This window comes from Diospyros lotus, chromosome 1 (genome assembly GCF_014633365.1).
Source record: "Diospyros lotus cultivar Yz01 chromosome 1, ASM1463336v1, whole genome shotgun sequence".
Taxonomy (NCBI): Eukaryota; Viridiplantae; Streptophyta; class Magnoliopsida; order Ericales; family Ebenaceae; genus Diospyros; species Diospyros lotus.
In genome coordinates this window covers 6,792,359-6,810,665 of record NC_068338.1, presented here as the reverse complement: position 1 = coordinate 6,810,665, position 18,307 = coordinate 6,792,359, and the positions used below count along the sequence as shown (strand labels likewise).

Below are 18,307 nucleotides of genomic sequence, written 5' to 3'. Positions count from 1 at the left end.
AAAATTTTGGAAAATTGAAAATGATGAGTTTTTCCTCCAAAATTGGTAATCAATCAATGGATTGGTTTAAATGGTGGTTTATGGAGCCCGGTAAAATTGTTGGATGGAAAAGAATTAAATATAAATAAGAAATGGCAGTTGGGCATTTTCATGAGTTTTCTTTTTTTAGCCAATACGGTGTGGTTAAAGCCCAATTTCGCTAGTGAATCCTGGGGATGAGGGAAGGGAAGGGCGAGCCTAGTTCACACCTAGGGCGTTTCATCTTGAAACATGGTCCACCCTTCACCTAAGGCCGGGCAGGTCAACAATTTGGGTAATTGTTCACGAGTAACACCCGTAAGTGGGAGCGGGGCGTTACAAAGACAATCACAAACCGATCTAGATAGGGCTTGAATACTCTATTCATAAGATTCATAAACGCTGCTGGAGCATTGGTTAATCCGAATGGCATTACAAAATACTCAAAATGGCCATACCTCGACCTAATTGCCGTCTTCGGAACATCGTCTGGTTTAATTCTCAGCTGATAATATCCGGATCTCAAATCAATCTTTGAGAACACCTTCGCACCTTGCAGTTGATCAAACAACTCATCTATCCTTGGGAGCGGATACTTGTTCTTTACAGTGGCCTTATTTAGCTGACGGTAGTCAATGCACATCCTTAGACTCCCGTCTTTCTTATTTACAAATAGCACTGGTGCGCCCCACGATGACGTGCTTGGCCTAATGAACCCCTTATCAGTCAACTTCTGTAGCTGACTCTTCAATTCTTTCATCTCCGCCGGAGCCATTCGGTATGGTAGAATTGATATCGGCTGGGTTCCTGGCACTAACTCAATTGAGAACTCGATTTCCTGAGGTGGAGGTAGTCCCGATAATTCTTCCCGAAACACGTCCTCATATTCTCGTACCACTCGCACCTCATTGAGTTTCGGTACCTCTCTTTCTTCTAACTGAGCATAAGCTATGAATCCATGAGCTCCTCGGCTCAGCAACTTCGCTGCCTTTATTGCTGAAATCATCTTTCCAATCTCGGGGTTGCCTTGCCCCTGAAATTTGACCCACCCTTCCTCGGGTTTTCTTATGGTCATTATCTTCCTACGACAGTCTATATTGGCATTGTACTTGGACAAGAAATCAATCCCTAAGATTACGTTGAAGTCATATACTTCTAAAGAATTAGATCAGCCTGGAACCGAACATTACTCAGGCTAATTTCGCCTCCCCTCACCATTTCTGAGGACTTCATACTTTTACCCATAGGTGTCGAAATCACCATAAGACACCCCATAGACTCGGTTTCTACTCTCAAACTCCCAACCAAAGCATGTGTAACGACCCGCTCCCACTTACGGGCGCCACCGGTAAATAATCGACCGGATTACTCACTCGACAAACCACAACTGAAGGGTTGGACTATGTTTCAACAGGAAACGCCCTATGTGGGAACTAGGCTTCGTCCTTCCCTTTCTCCACTCAGGAATCGGTCCCAACTCAAATAAGAAAAATCTAGCGGACCAAGACCCGAAACCCGAGTGAGCTTCACCTCTCTTCAGCTCACCCCAAAGCAAGCCAGCGGTGACCCAGGCATAAAGCTAGCATACAAACACTTCGCTGAGTATTGGGGATTTATGAGAACATACCTTGCTGATCTTGACTCGGTTCGAAACTTGGCTTTACCGACTATGCCACATTCAACAAGCAATCTCACATTCATCTATCATACTGTGATGATTACAACAATTAAATACATTTAAGCTCAATAACACAGACATTTACTCACAAGGGTATACATACACATCGCCACCTGGCTACATACAAGCAATAATAAAATACCCAACTTAGGCAACACCGTTAGTTGCCATAACAGTCTCCCGGCCCCATTCTTGCTTGCATCTGGACTTGCAACATCTACACATGAGGTAAAACCTCATGAGTCATAAAGACTCAGTAAGGGTGCAATGCATGTAAATATGAGTATAATCATGTTTATGTATGCCAAATGCATGCAAATGAGGCTAGGCTCACACATCCTCACAACCTACTAAGGTTTGAGACATCAACCTATCAGCCCCCACCAGTAGTCCTCCATATGGCCACAGGTCCACTAGTTCTTGCATCACACAAGATATAACCACTACATGCCAGTGCAACATAAAAACATTATCAAGCATATTTACCAACTTGCAAGGCCACCTCCACATGGGGCCGTCCCTTACCTGGCTAGAAGCCTCATCTCTACTTCAGCACGAACTCTTGCCCGAACTCCGAGCTCTTCTAGGATTACCGCCTCCTTGGTCAAACCTAGATACAAATACAAACAAACCCAACTCTATCAACATCCAGCATTAAACCAATGCCCTCAACTTCGCCACACACACCATCAAAACCATCCATCAACAATTTTCCAAACAACCCCGGCACAAGCTTTAATCCCACAAATAACTATTTTACATTAACTCGCTTAATGCAATTAACTGGGGAAGAAAAATATTAATTTACCTCGACTCATTTGGAGAGAAATTCAGAAACGCCCACGCCGACGTTGCCTCCCGAGCTGCCGCTCGCGCCCAAAATTCCATTTTTGAGCTTCCGACAAGCTCTTCAAGCCCCAAACTAATTTTCAGAACTTTCCCTCATTTTTCTGGAAAATTTTCCTATTTTTTCCATATTTTCTATTTTCTTTTCTTTTTTTTCTTTTTCTTTTATTCTTTTCCTTCTTCTTCCTTGGTCTTCTCCCGCGCGTGCTGGCCCTGTTCATCATCTTCTACCTCCAGCGCGCACCAGCAGCTGGCCACCGCCGCTGGCCTTACTGCCCACCGCCGCTGGCCTTGCCGCCTCCGGCCACTGGTCGTGCTCCCCTGACCGTCGTGCACCGCTCCACTGGCTGCCTCACATTGCGCCCGCACGCACAGCAGCGTTGCAACCTCCATGGCCGGATGTCGGAGCTCCTGGCCGTCCTCGCGCCCGTAGCTGCAGCACACCGCAACCTCGCCGGCCGCCTTCATGCGCCACTGCACTTACCGGCGCTGCTCTGCCCGATCTCCATGGCCGCCATCGCTGCCTCCATTCACATCTGCCATGGCCGCACCAGCTCTCTCTCTCTCGAGATCACTCTCGGCCCAAGCTCTCTATCTCTCGGCCTCTATGCTTCTCACTCACTCTATCTCTCCCGCGCGAGCTCTGTCTCTGGCTCTCAACTCCTCCCTCCTGAGTTCTCTGTCTCGACTCTGCTCCCTCATTTCGGCCATTCAAAAATATCAGAGGGAATTGGCACTGTTACACGCGTGGCCTCCAAGCTTCATATACATATATATATGAAGGATCATGAACGAGGAAACAAAGCATGCAACGGAAGCGTTTTAAAAAAAAAAACGTTCCTCGTATTGATAAGAATCTAGGAGACTTACTTTTGCGGCGGATTACCGGACGGAATGGAGCGATGGGAGCTTCTTCGCGTTGTGGAGACGACGGCTGTCCTGCTAGCCTTCGGCTCCGTCGCATCAGAACTCAAACGCACCCTTTCGATCTTCCGGAGTATGACTCGAACTCGTGGCCTCTCTTCGGTGAAGAAGAATGAAAAACGACTTGGATGAAAAAACAACTAAAGAGAGATATATATAGGGAGAACCCTAGGGTTAAAACCCTAATGGGCCAAACCCTAATGGGCCAAGATCATTTAATTAATATCTAATTGGGTTAGCCCAATTAATTAATTAAAAACCCTAATGAACTATTATTTTATTCTAGCCCAATTAATTATGAACCATTCTGAATAAAATAATTCTCTCTCAATGCAATTCATCCAACAAGCCAAATGTATTAAAAAATACATGAGTTACATCGAGCTACCCCGGGGACCAAAAGACAAATTATTCACGGCTACAAAAATGACCAAAATATCCCTGCTACCTAGTAGCTATATTTTCTCATTCTAAGTATTCCAACTATCACCATATGGTAACACTGACCCCACGAATAATTTTGCATATGCCATGTCTTTGACCTACTAGTGTAATGACGAAAATACCCCTCTGCGTAACACCCATAATTTAGAAAGGAATAATGTACTAACACCTTTCTAAATGACTTCTACCATCCTTAGATCACTAGTCCAATAATCCGTGACTACTCGAATGTACTTGCTTATCACTGGGAGCTACCCAGAAGCACACACTCTTAAGTCACGTTCCCAGGACCCTGGATTATTCGATTATTCTTGGACAATCACAAGGGGGTGAATCACAGAAACTATCTTGTATTAGTCTGTCTTAGTTAATTAGAAACCATACTCCCAACTCAAAAGGATATTGATCTTTGATAGACCTCACCTACAATGAATCTAAGAATATAGCTCTAAGTTCACTAGACCACCAACTAATACTCAAGTATTAGAGTACTCGTCCACGTAGTAGCAGTGATAGACTAGCTCCATGATAATTAGTACTTTGTCATTAGCTTCTATCACAGGTCCACTCTACGCATTCCAAATGCGCTTGTACAATTAGAGTAAACGGTCTGTTTACTGGCTAAGGCAAGCCATCCTCCATTAGGATCTATTGCACAATGATCTTATCATGATAGAATGCCCAGTTCTATCAAAAGATCAAGAGTAATATTTTCTTGCTTATTAAGTACCCATGATTCATGCCTAACTGTGAAGAACGACCCATCACATGAATCACTTACTTAATAGCATGGACATCTTTCCAACAATTAAATGCAAATAATATATGTGCCATAAACTGAATAAAAGAAACATCATTACCATAAATTAAACAAAACGTGTCTTTAGGGCATACATTTCCAACAATATATACATATATTAATTACATATCAGCCCTTCCAACTCTTATTAATTCCACCTAGGAATTTTATAATACATTTAAACCCTCCAAGCCTTTATTTAATTGCTCTTAAGGCACTCAAAATATTATTTTTTCCAAAATTAATAATCGACTTTTACTCGAAAATACCGATTTCATCCCTGCACCTATACGGGACCTTCAATCCACCTGAAAATGCCTCAGAGCTGCCTTACTCGCAAAATCGGACCACCCCTAGGGTCCCCTCAGCTTCCAGGAGGTTCCCTACGACCATTCTCTACTGGCACTCACTCGGGCTTAGACAGAATTTATTCCGAAAATTATTCCCGGTCGGACCGCTTCCAGTGTCCTTAATCTCACCTCGAGACGCTCATCACACCATGTAATACCGGGTATTACATTCCACCCTCCTTAAAGAATTTCACCCTCGAAATTCACTTTGTCTTAATCTCTTGCCCAAGATAATCACATTTTCTAGCTACTCTCCGAATCCCCTGCTCGAGAATCTCGTAGCCAAAACATATCTCAGCCTTTACCTCGAGTTATTCCCACCTCAAGGCTTCACTTAGGCATTTGGTCCTCCACCTCTCGAGGACATTCACCAATCGATTATCGTTTTGGCCTCCAGCCAAATCGCGCCACTGGTCGCTGGTCATGCTTACTGCAACGATATCCATCTCCTGATGGATTTCCTTTGCCTCGAAGCATCGCTTTTGCAGTCCACTTCCTATTTTTCACATCAACCGCAACAAACTCTCGTTAACATTGCATCACTGATCATTCTACCACGATTTTACGCCGATCACACACGGCAACGTTTCCCACTACCAATCACACATGGCCACGATTTTACGCTGGTCCAACCAGCAACCTCTTAGCACTGATCATCAGCCGCAATGTCTCTTCTAGTGCCCACTAGACACTCGAACACCCATTCCACCATGACATATCACCATTAATCACACGCATGCACAGCTTGAGTCCATCCTCATGGCAACTTCTCGTTACCGATCAATTTACTATGTTAGCACTACTCGAGAATTAACCATTTGGCCCACCCTGCCAACTTCGACCATTTCATACATGGTCTTCTACTTTGACCAGTCGACCCTCATTTATCGATATCTCTACGGTGAGAAGTTTGAGATCTACACCGATCACAAAAGCCTAAAGTATATCTTTTCCCAAAAAGAGCTGAATATGAGACAACGTCGATGGATGGAGTTCTTGAAGGACTACGACTGCACCATCCATTATCATCCGGGGCGGGCGAATGTTGTGGCGGATGCCCTTAGTCGTAGGGATCTTGCTGTCGCGGCCGGGATGATGATGCGGGAATGGCAGCTGATAGAGGTGTTCAGTAGCCTAACGGTGGGTGTAGCGCCTGGGAACGGTATATCCATGGTGGCTTGTAACACCCCGCCCTACACAGGCATGTCACTATAAGGAAATTCCCGGGGTTTCTTTTTTTTTTGTCTGATACCCGCGGCGCCTGTGAGCACAATCTTCACATGCAGATGAAACACTCATCGTAAAACTACATCCGGCACCCGCGGTGATCAAAAGAACCACTCCTCATGCAGATATATACCCCGAGAGTTCCAGTCTTACTCATTTAGTTAGAAATAACAAATCTCAACTGAACGAGATAATATAAACACAGCGGAATACTTAATTAATCAAAATGACGAGGCCTACCACCTGCTACACGCAAAATGTTCCCACACCGATATATGCATACAACACTGATTCTAACGATTACAACACCGTCGAGCGATCGCTCATACATACAATGTTAAGAATACTAGTGTTTCCAAAATAATACAACAACTATCAAATAAACACCACAGATTCACTGGCCGTCTCCTCGACCTCGCAGCTGTCCCTGACTGGAACGTTGAATGTTCCAGGGGCATAACCCATGTTAGATGATAAACCATCTAAGTGAAGGCATGAAACAGATATACAATGCATAAAGACATACGAGCATGGCATACTATACCACAACATGCAGGACACATCTAACTCGAGATATCACCTTGACATACTTAATCCCTCGAATATCCCACTATGGCACACGTTCACCTGGTCCAACGTTAATCCCTCGAGTGCACCGTCGTGACACCCGTTCACCTGGTTTAACATTATTCCCTCGAGTGCCCCAGTGTGACACCCGTTCACCTGGATTAACATTGTCCCAATCTCAAGTAGACCCCTTACCGCCCCATATGGACCCAACGATGCAATTAGACTTGACCCTATATGATATGAAAATTTACACGCCATGCACCAATACTTTTAAAAATAAACAGTTAATGCAATATTGACACAACGAATGTAAGTAAATGCCTTGTAAAATAAGCTAAGTCTAGGAGCGTACAAATACTCACAAGAACTCACCAAAAGCACTTTAAGACACTTTCGAGTCAAGGTAAGGCTAAAATCAAACCACTCACCTTAATTCGGAAAAGTCCGGATTTTGCCTCGAAAAACGTGCCACACCTCAAAAATTGTGTAATTCTTCTTCCAATGACCCAATTGATTCCTATTTCACCATTTAAGACCTTTGGAATCAATATTTCTATTTTTCCACAATTTTTCTATTTTTATTTATTTTTCAAACATTTCTATCTTCGGAAATTCATTAAAAATACCTAACATCAATTTTCACAAAATATTTTTCCATGATAATTCTTAAAATAATTTTACCTAAATTCTGAAATTAAAATCAAAGAAAAACCATACCTCACGCGCCACCCAGAGGTCCCGCGAGTGGCTGCCACGCGCCGCCGCACAGTCTTCTTCTCCGGTCGTCTTCTCCGATTCCGGCGATGTCCAATGCCCTAAATTCTTATAGGGGCTTGTAGAGCTCTTCAATGCGACCTCAATGGTGCCCTTAATCGTCGGAAAAAGTGGCCGGAGGTGGGTTTAAAACCCAGTTGCAGGTCGCGGCGGCGGTGGTTTGATTTTCCAGCCAAGCTTCCAAAACCTCTCCAAATCTACACCAAACGCTCCCAAATGCTCCAGAAATGATCCTCTCAACCCAAGGAACAAAAGCCCCTTATCCCTCAAGCTCGATCAAGCAAAAACACAAGAAATTTGAGCGATTTCGTTTTTGAACCCTCGGCCGAAAACCTCCTTTTATACTCGTTTTTGACCCGATTCCCTACCATATCCGGCTCATCCTTATCCCTTAAACCCATATCCAAACTCTAAACCAATCGAGAAGCCCCAGAACGCGAGCCTAAGCCCTCAAAAGATTCGGCCAAATCGGAAATTTTTTCGCCATTAAAACCGGTCACCTCAATGCATTTTCCGGCCAATGGTAAGCCCCTACAGCTTCATCATCGCCTGAAGCTAGTCTAGCACCTCCCAGGCAACCTTCCCGACGTCCAGAGGCGGCTGGCCGGCGACCCATGTGCGGCGATCGCGTTCACACCTTGGAAGTTTTGAAATTTTGCAGTTTAGCCCCTAGTTAATTTTTAATTGCATTTTCTCTTAACCCTAAACACCCTTGAACTATCCAACACTTTCACAACAGCCCTCAAGTTCTATATTTTCCATTTCCTTTTGGAATTTCTGAAAAATTCGTTGATTCGTCCTCCCTCTAGTATTTTGCAAAATCTGCACTTTTGCCCGAACCCTCCTAATTGCGTGCCTTTGACTTCAAACCTTTAAAAATCCCTGATTTTTATCAAATATCGTCTAACTGTGCCATTTCTTGTTAATTGGCTCATCTTAACTTAGTCACTCTTCTTTCGTTTAAGTTTTAAATATCGCACTTAGGCCCGAAACTTTGCTAAATATCATTTTTGACCCATATCTTCAAAAATTCTCTTATTATTTAATACCGGGTATTACATGGCTAGTCTGCGAATTCAGCCAGGTTGGTGGGAGGAGCTACGTCAGGCTACCGGGGAAGATCGGAGGCTTCGCCAATGGGTGGATGAGAAGGGTGAGCCGGTGAAAACAGATTTTGAGTTCAGAGATGGAATCGTGAGGATGAATGGGCGAATTTATATTCCCAATAATGAAGAATTAAGGCAAAAGATTTTAGATGAAGCTCATCGATCAAAGTACACGGTACATCTAGGGGCGACCAAGATGTATAAAGACTTGAGAGAAGTTTATTGGTGGCCTGGAATGAAGTGAAGTGTGGCTCAGTATGTAGCCAAGTGTGATGCATGCCAGCGTATTAAGATCGAGCATCAGCGGCCGGCAGGATTGTTGCGACCGTTAGAGATACCAGAATGGAAGTGGGAGCACATTTCCATGGACTTCATTATGGGATTGCCCAAGACAACAAGGAAGAAGGACTCGATATGGGTTGTGGTCGACAAGCTAACAAAGTCGGCTCATTTCATACCTATTAGGACTACTCAAGGTGCGGAAGAGCTGTCACGGATTTATGTTCAGGAAATCGTGCGGCTGCATGGAACCCCAGTCAGCATTGTGTCTGATAGAGATTCAAAATTTTTATCAAGATTTTGGACGTGTCTGCAAGAAGAATTGGGAACGAGGTTGAATTTTAGTACTGCATATCACCCCTAGACAGACGGCCAGACTGAGAGGGTGAACCAGGTTTTGGAAGACATGTTACGAGCATGTGTACTGGAATTTGGAGGAAATTGGGATGAGTACTTGCCGTTGGTGGAATTCTCGTATAATAACAGCTATCAGAGTAGCATCGGCATGGCGCCGTATGAAGCTTTGTATGGCAGGCGTTGCCGATCGCCTTCGTGTTGGCTTGAGGTGGGTGAAAAGCAATTGGCCAAGACTGAATTAGTACAGCAAGCCTCTGAGAAGATTGATGTGTCAAGAAAGTGTATGAAGATTGCTCAAGATCGCCAAAAGTACTATGCGGGTCACCGTGCGCGGAATTTAGAATTTCAAGAAGGGGATAGGGTATTTCTTCGGATCTCACCACAAAGACCGTCAATGAGAAATCGGAAGCAAGGGAAGCTTAGTCCGAGGTTTATGGGACCGTATAGGATCATTGAGCGAGTAGGTCCTTTGGCCTATCGATTGGCCTTGTCCAACGAATTAGCGGGATTTCATGACGTGTTCCATGTGTCTCAATTGCGAAAGTTCATACCGGATCCAAAAATGGAAGTTCCAGAGGAAGAGGTTGAGGTTCGTTAAAACCTAACCTATATTGAAAGACCAGTAAAAAATCTTGGACCACAAGGAAAAGAAATTGAGAAGCAAATCAATTCCATTAGTTAAAGTTCAGTGGAACCATCACTCTGATCGGGAAGCAACATGGGAGCTAGAAGAGGATCTAAAGCGTCAATTTCCCGAATTATTTGTTGATGTAATGGAAGAGTAACTTTGATGTATTGATACATTGCATTAATGGAAATGAAATTTCGAGGACGAAATTCTTTTAAGAGAGGTGGATTGTAATACCCTTGAAGAGTCATGATAAATTTTGTCATTTAAGAGAATTTTAGTCTATGAAAAATTTCACAATTGCCCTTGAATTAAAGAAAATGCCATGAAATATTGGATGTCTTGTGAGGGGCAAAATGGTAATTTGGAATTTCATCCCGAAGGAAGATAAATTATTTTTGGAGAAATTATTTATATTGGAGAATAAATGTTGGAGAATTTAATTCTTGATTAAGTGCATAGATAATTAGGAATTAAATTGGAAAACCAAGTATGGTTAGATTGATGACACTTGGCAAGTTCTTATGGAAGAGATTTAATTTAATTTGGAGAATAAAGATTTATTTAATTGAGAGAATTTGGTGACACATGGCATGATCTTGTGAACCAAGAGGGATATTTAATAAATGAAAAAGAAAAAAGAAATTAGTCTCTCAAGCATTAATGAGAGCCATGATGGAGAAAATTAAAAAGAAAATCAATAATAAAAAGAAATTTGTCAAGCATTAATGTTGGAAAATGGTGGATTTAAATAAATGCTAAAGAAATTAGATTATGTCTTTCAAGAGCTTTTAAATTTAAATCAAAAAGAAATTATTTAAGTCTCCATTAAATGCTTGAAAAGTTGTGGATTTAAATTAAATGCAAATTTGGGAAATTAGTCAATCTTGGAAATTAGTCATGATTTAATTAAATGAAAAATGGAGAATTATGGAAAATTGGGATTGATCCAAGGGAGGAGATTTAGTCTCCAAAGAGAGATCAATGGAGGAGATTTAACAAGATAAGTCTCTTGGATTTGTGTTTCCTTTATATCTAGGCAAGAGTTCTCCTAAAAATCAAGGGTTAGGATTTAACTTGGGAGAAGCACAAGGATTGTGCTAATGTTCAAAGGTAGAGATTAGGTCTCTTGAAATAAGAAAAAAATCAATGGCTAGGATGTGATCTTGAGAATTGGCATGGATTAAGAAGAAAACTCTATAAATGGGAAGTGAGAAATTAGTTCCAAGCTTTTTCCCATTTGTGAAGTAGAGAAGCAAGAAGGCAAGTAAGAAGGCAAGGAAGTCTAGAGAAGGAAGAGAAAGTCTAGCAAAAGGTAATCTAGTTTTCTCTTTTGTTATAGTTTAAGGCATGTGTTTAAGAGCTAAAGTCTCTTTTATTATTTTTCTTTAAGGGTGAGTATTAGCTTGTGGAGGTGTTGAAGCTTCAAAGTCTAAGAGGGATTCTTGGCTTGTGAGAGTGTAAAGCTTCAAGGAAACAAGGTAAGGGATAGCCCCAAGTAGAGGGGTTTTGCTTGCATTTGTACATGTATGAATGAGTTGCATGTGATGGTTCTTTGCATGTTTTGTGCCCAAGTGAACCTATGGCCATAAGGAGGACTTGTGAGGGGAGTGAGGGGTTGGTTGGTGCCTTAACCTAAGTGGTTATGAAGGCATGGAGAACTACCCTTGATATGCATTGCATTGCATTACATGTTATGTTTCTCATACTTCATTTACATTTGCATAGCACCCTTACTGAGCATTGGCTCATAAGGTCCTTTGACCTCAATGTAGGTGGAGAAACATCCAAGGGAAAGGGAGTTTTGCAAGGGTGAAGGTATTGAATCAAAGAGAAAACTATGTGTAATGGTTATGTAGTTTGTATTTTTGTGTTGTATTATTTTGTTAAACTTGGAATGTATGTAAATGTGGTTAAAGGGGGGTAAACTTGAGTGTTTTGGAAGCCCCTTGATATGGAAATGTATTCTGGAAATTATGGTTTTTATTTAAAAAAATATATATTTTTTTTGAAAAAAAATGGCTGAGGCAGTGGGCTGGCGCGGCCAGGGGCGCGCCAGGGCGAGGCTGGCGCGGCCGCGCGCAGCATGCGCGCGCGGGGCTTGCGCGGCCCGCGCGCGCGGCCTGCGCGGCTTGCGCGCGCGGGGCCTGCGCAGCCCGCGCGCGCTGGGGGGGCGCGGCTGCTGCTGCGCGCCCCCCCCCTTATGGCTGCTGTGAAGTTTCTTTTTTTTTATATTTTATATTTTTTAGGTTATTTAATTATTTCTGAGATTTTATAAAGTTCTGAAATAATTTAAATAAATAAATAAATGAGTATTTAGCCTCTAAATTAATTTTTAAATTAATGTAAATTTGAGGCAATTGTGGGAAAATTTTCTATATTTTGGGAAATTAAATAATGGACTATTTTCCTTAAATTTTGAAATTGGATGAGGATGCTTTGAGATTTGTATTTCAAAAATTAATTTCCTAATGGTTGGAAAATTATGGAATTTTGAAATAAATAAAGGGAAAATCAATTGAGCTTTAATGAGGAAAATTTATTTAAATTTTTCCAAAGAAATATTAATCCAAATATTTTCCAAAGGAATTGGAAGTAAGATAAATGGGTTAATGGTTGGGGCAAAGATAGGAAAAATCTATTTTCTTATAATTAAGGCGTTATGCCATAAATTATTTTAAGCTAGAGAGTTAGCTTATTTTCTTTCGATCCTGGTAGGTCACCCTTAGCCCTTCATTAAAGAGCTCGAGAAGGGGTGACGATTGCGAGGTTTTGGGTTTTAATAGGTCGATTGATAATTCCCGGACCCTCGAGCGGAGCGAAGAGAGGGCAAAGCCTAGTTCCCACTTAGGTCGTTTCTCGTTGAAACGTAGCCGTCTCTTCATCTTTGCCCTAGCGTGTGAATAGTAAGTTGGCTATTCGTGAGTAACACCCGTAGGTGGGAGCGGGGCGTTACATCAAGGATCCTACCATTGCGATTAAGTTCGCAGAACCATTAATCATCCCTCGTCATCACCCACGGTGCGTGGCACAAGTGATTGGCTTATTACCATCTGCACAATCACTTATTGCATCGCACCTGTAGGATGACTTGTGCCTTTGGTCCGCACCACAACAAGCTAACCCGGTAACACCCCCACTCTTGTAGCGGTCTTCTAGCCAAATTTACTTGCCCAGCTTCAATTTCGTTAGGACTTTTTAAATCTCACATTTCTCAACAAAGCCTCTTACTCTTTAAGCACGAAACTTTTCGGCATTCCCAAAATCAGGTTCATTCTCAATTTGCGATAAACACCTAATTTAAACCATGCATAATGGTTTCCTTTGTCCTACTAGGCAAGGACAACACCGTGACAGCAATGAATTCTCTAACAGCGACAATGACACCACCACGTCATCTCAAAAGACTCGTTGCGCCTTGAATCTTACTGGTCATCACAACCAGCACGACCCCACCCTTAGGCTGCCTTCATCATATCACTTTGCTATGCTTATTGCAGCTAGCTAATTCCCTGAGAGACTCTGGCTTCTCCCGGACTTCTTACACACTTTGCTACAACCAGCTCACATCACTCAGTGAGCGACCACACTAGCCTTAACGCCATCATCATCAGCTAAGACGACCTCTTGCCATCGCTTAACGCCACATCCAGCCGCAACTACGACTCGGGAGCCACCTACGCCACTGACCGACTACTCTCACGATGCCCCACGACCCTGGCCAACCGCTGCATTGTTGCTGCCGCTATTACTAGTCGGCATCTTCGGTCGCCATCGGCTACCCTCAGCCGGTCACAAATCGGCTCCACTAGCTGATTTCCTTTCACAACCGTTAACCTTTAGCCACGAGGTTAAATCTCATCAATTGCCCCCATACCCAGGCATCCCTCTAGCTGTATCACTCACAGCTATCAGGTGATTTCATCACCTAAACACCATTCTTGGGATCCAATCTCATCCCACAAGCTCTTCCTTTGAGCTCTAGCCACCCATTGGTGACATCTTAAATTCGCCCTCACTTCCGACTAACCAACCCGATTAGCTTTAGCCGGATCGCCCAGCTCATAACCAACACAATCTTCCTCCAGGCACTGCACTTACAATCATCGACTATGACTTCGATTTATACTCCACCCACTGGAAATCACCTCAGCCAATCCTGTGGAACACACACTTCCACTCGATGCCGTAGGACTCCTCTTCTTACCCAAGCGCTCACTATTACTCTGGCTTTTCACGAGTGATCCCTCCTGATAGAGTTGTAGTACCTCAGGAGGTCCATCTAGTGTTGTGGCCCCATGCCCAACTTTTCTTGGGAGAACATCTCAAGTTCTACCTAGGCCACATTTCAACACTACCATCTATAACTCTCGCTACGGAGTAACACTCCTTCAAGTGGCACAACTTTGCCTTGACTAACCATCTATTAAAGTCTTGGATCTCTTTCTAAAAAATTCACCTAGTCTAGCCACCAGGACCCGCTGAACCTTTATGTACACGGTCAATCAATAAGGCTTTACATCACAGTCCTCGAGCCTCACGCTCCTATCATTGCTATCAGGTGCTACCACCTGGCAACTGATCCTGTGTCATCAACCGAAAATCCATCCAGTGCTACATGAGGATACTTCCTCATTTTCGCATCGACACATCAGGACTAACTTTAGACTGTGCAATCACGAGCCTTCATGGATTTCAAACCGTGCCTTATCCACTTGTTCAGCCTGCCACAACTCAAATCGCTGGATTAGAGATTCCCATACTTGAAACTTCACGCGCTTCAATATTCCCATCTCATGGTTGGTTTCCAACTCATAAGTCTCGCCCTCCATGGCACTTACGTAACATTCTAGAGCCATTTATGGACTCCACCCATCAACCCATCTTCTTGCATCACCTCAACGTCACATAGGGTCCATCATCTCAATTTACCCAATCAATTTCGATCAATTTTAATCACAACCACATTAGCATCCTTTAATAAGGAGCACCGCCACACATCTTGTTTTCACACCACAAGATATCATTCAATCAATTCACAAACCTCCTACTGCCTAGACAACGAAGGCACTACCGGGATACTTCAACTTTCACAGAAATTTAGGTCTGGCCCAAAAATAACCTACAGCATACCTCAAGTCTTCGGCGTCTAATTGTCTCCACCGTAGACAGGTTACTCCACATAGAGGGTTGCAGTCCCTCCCATGAACTAACCGTCTATATCCAGTGGTCCTTAGCATTAGACCCGTTAACGATAGGCATCAACCGTAGCGTTATTCCCACGCTAGACCCATTTCTTTTCCCCGGGTTTCTTTCTCAAACATCTCAAAGCGCTACAACACCCAAACATTCGCTAAACCACTTCGACACTACTTATCGAAATAAAGGGCTTAACCCCTGACTCGGGTGCAACGCCCTAACTGCTCTTATTACTAGCAGCCCAGTTGTGGAACTGGCCACAACTTTCGTCACTTCTATCGCGCATCTTACAAATCTTTAACCCCTGACCATCTGCATAATCACTGTGTTGCCCTGTGCTTTAGGCGAGCCAACACCTGGTCACCATCATCGTGTCACTCTCATACACTGGCCCAACATTGGTTCCCCATCGTATTGCCCTGTGCTTCGGAGAGTCAACACCCAATCATTATTACCATGTTGCTCCCTTACACTAGCCCAACAACAGTTTCCAACAGCATGGCTCAGGTTCGACTCTGATTTGTTTCGCATCCCGTTATGTGACTTTCAGCCTTCCAGTCACACCTCTGATATCAAACCCGGCATGCCTACCTCGCTACGCTCGTAGCCACTATCCTTACCAGGCTTCCTACTTGGCAAAATCTATCGGATCATTACCACATTCCGCGATTCTTCCTTAGTACTACTCTAGATGTCCTATCCTTTACAGAAGATTCTCGGTCTCACCTGACCAAATTTCCTAAGGTGCTGCTCCAGATCTTCGGCATTTGACCGTCACCTGTAGTTCACTAAATTGCTCAGGCCCATGGGCCACTTGCCCTAAACGCGAGCCAACTCATTAGTCCTCTGCCACACAGTCCATAGCACTAGATCCGTCACACCGAGCCTTGCACCCATAGCATCAAGGCTATTTAAAGCCTTCCCAAGCTACGATGGTTCCACCACCATCTTACCCAAGCCATCTTACTTGGTTATCCTTGCCTTGATAATCTCAAGCTCATACCCTGAGCCTCGCTCCTCAAGACTCTACATCTCTTACCGCTTAAGAGACTCTCAAACCACTTCACATCTTGAGGCCTCATGACCTCACCCCACGAGATCATACCTCAAGCTCTGGCACCCATAACTATAGAGCACCTACCATTACCCTCTAGGTATAACGAGACCTCTCGTCTCTCCTTGCACACCCACAGTGTAACGACCCCTAAGAGGGCCTAGTATTTATTCAGGAATTATTTAATTAATTATTGAAGTATTGATTAAGAGATTTTGCCAATTAATTATTTAATGTGGCAATTTAGAGATTTTGAAGGAAAAGAATAGCATTTATTTCTTTTTAATGTTGGAGTTAAAGGAATTTGCCAAGGTGGCAATTTAGATTTTTAATGGAGAGAATAATATTTAAATAGCATTTAAATGGCATTTATTTTGTAGAAATTAAATGCAAGGGCATGAAGGTAATTTTGGAGTTTTATTATTATTTGAGAGTTTTAATAATAATTTTTGTATTATTATTAATTAAGTGGGACTATGTATTTAAAGAAGAGTGAGGATCCATGTATGAGATGGAATTGGATTAAGAGTCTCCTAGTCCCAATAGGAGAAGGTTTTGAGAGTCTCAAAGTTCAATTGGGAGAGGGATTCCAAGTTATAAAAGGAAAGAGATTTAGGACTTTATGTCTATATATAGAGCCCATTAGCTTAGCTTTTCTTCATGCCATGTGAAGAACCAAGAGGCCAAGAGATAATAAAGGCTTGCTAGAGTCTTCAGGATCGCTCCAGGGTTCGATCAGAGAGTTCTATCAGGCAAGTATTCTTCCTGTAATCCCTTCCATTACAGGTTTATATCAGTTTTTCAGATTATTCTAGTTCTTCATTGAGTTCTTAGATTTCATATCAGCAAGCAGAGACGTATATATATATATATATGCGTATAACAGTGAAGTTATGAGCAAGTTTTATTAATCCTCATCCATTTTGGATTGCAAGTTCTATTAATCCTTATCCATTTTGGATTGCAAGTTCCAGTAATCCTTATCCATTTTGGATTGCAAGTTCTATTAATCCTTATCCATTTTGGATTGCAAGTTCCATTAATCCTGATCCATTTTGGATTGTAAGTTCCAGTAATCCTTATCCATTTTGGATTGCAAGTTCGATTAATCCTTATCCATTTTGGATTGCAAGTTCCAGTAATCCTTATCCATTTTGGATTGCAAGTTCCAGTAATCCTTATTCATTTTGGATTGCAAGTTCTATTAATCCTTATCCATTTTGGATTGCAAGTTCTATTACTCTAAGTTCTAATATCCGGATACCTTGTATCGTATCCGGATGTATCTAAAGTTCTTCAAGTATGATATCCGGATGGTTTGTTTATACATCCGAAAAGGTCAAGATAATATCCAGATGTCTCGCCTGATATCCGGATGCCTCCCTCAAAAGTTGAATTTTGCATTCGAATAGTCCCCAGTTATATCTGAATGCATCAGTGAGATATCCGGAGGACCAAAATCATATCCGGATGTCCTAGTTCATATCCGAATACTTCCCAGCATATCCGAATAGCTTCTTCTTTGAATGTCAGTGTATCCGGATGAGCCTTCTTCATATCTGGATGTCTTTCTTCTTATCCTGATATCCTTTCTGATATCCAGATGACTTTTCCAGAAATCTAATTTAGCTTCCAGTGAGTCCTAATTCAAGTTTAATTCAATCAATGTATTCAATACCTTCCAACATTGAATTCATAAGCCAGAACATGATAAGTTAATCATACCCATACCATAAATCATAATTCATAGAATCTTTGTATTCCAATATATAGATGGAGATCATATCATGTTCAGTATTATTTTATTTTGACATGATCAGCATTATTTTGTGAGATTATGTGCATACATTTTGGTATGAGCATTGAGCATGACTTTATATGGAGCACTACATATCGTGTGCCAGCATTTATGTGAGCATTGCATTGCATTATGCGCGCTAGGCGGCTTGTCCGCGGGGATCCCATCAGTTTCAGTTTCAGCTCAGTTTATGAGTTGCTCGCCTGGTGGCAACCAGGGGGCTAGGGGCTTTGCCCACAGTATGTGCTTACAGTTT

At 42.6% G+C, this 18,307-nt stretch overlaps 1 long non-coding RNA gene across 1 annotated transcript; it reads left to right on the top strand.

Annotated features, from left to right (window-relative positions):
- Positions 1-11,198: 11,198 nt before the first annotated feature.
- Positions 11,199-11,813, top strand: LOC127797732 (uncharacterized). Its single transcript, XR_008022273.1, has 3 exons — positions 11,199-11,315; positions 11,394-11,481; positions 11,776-11,813. It is a non-coding gene; the product is annotated as an uncharacterized LOC127797732 (long non-coding RNA).
- Positions 11,814-18,307: the final 6,494 nt, after the last annotated feature.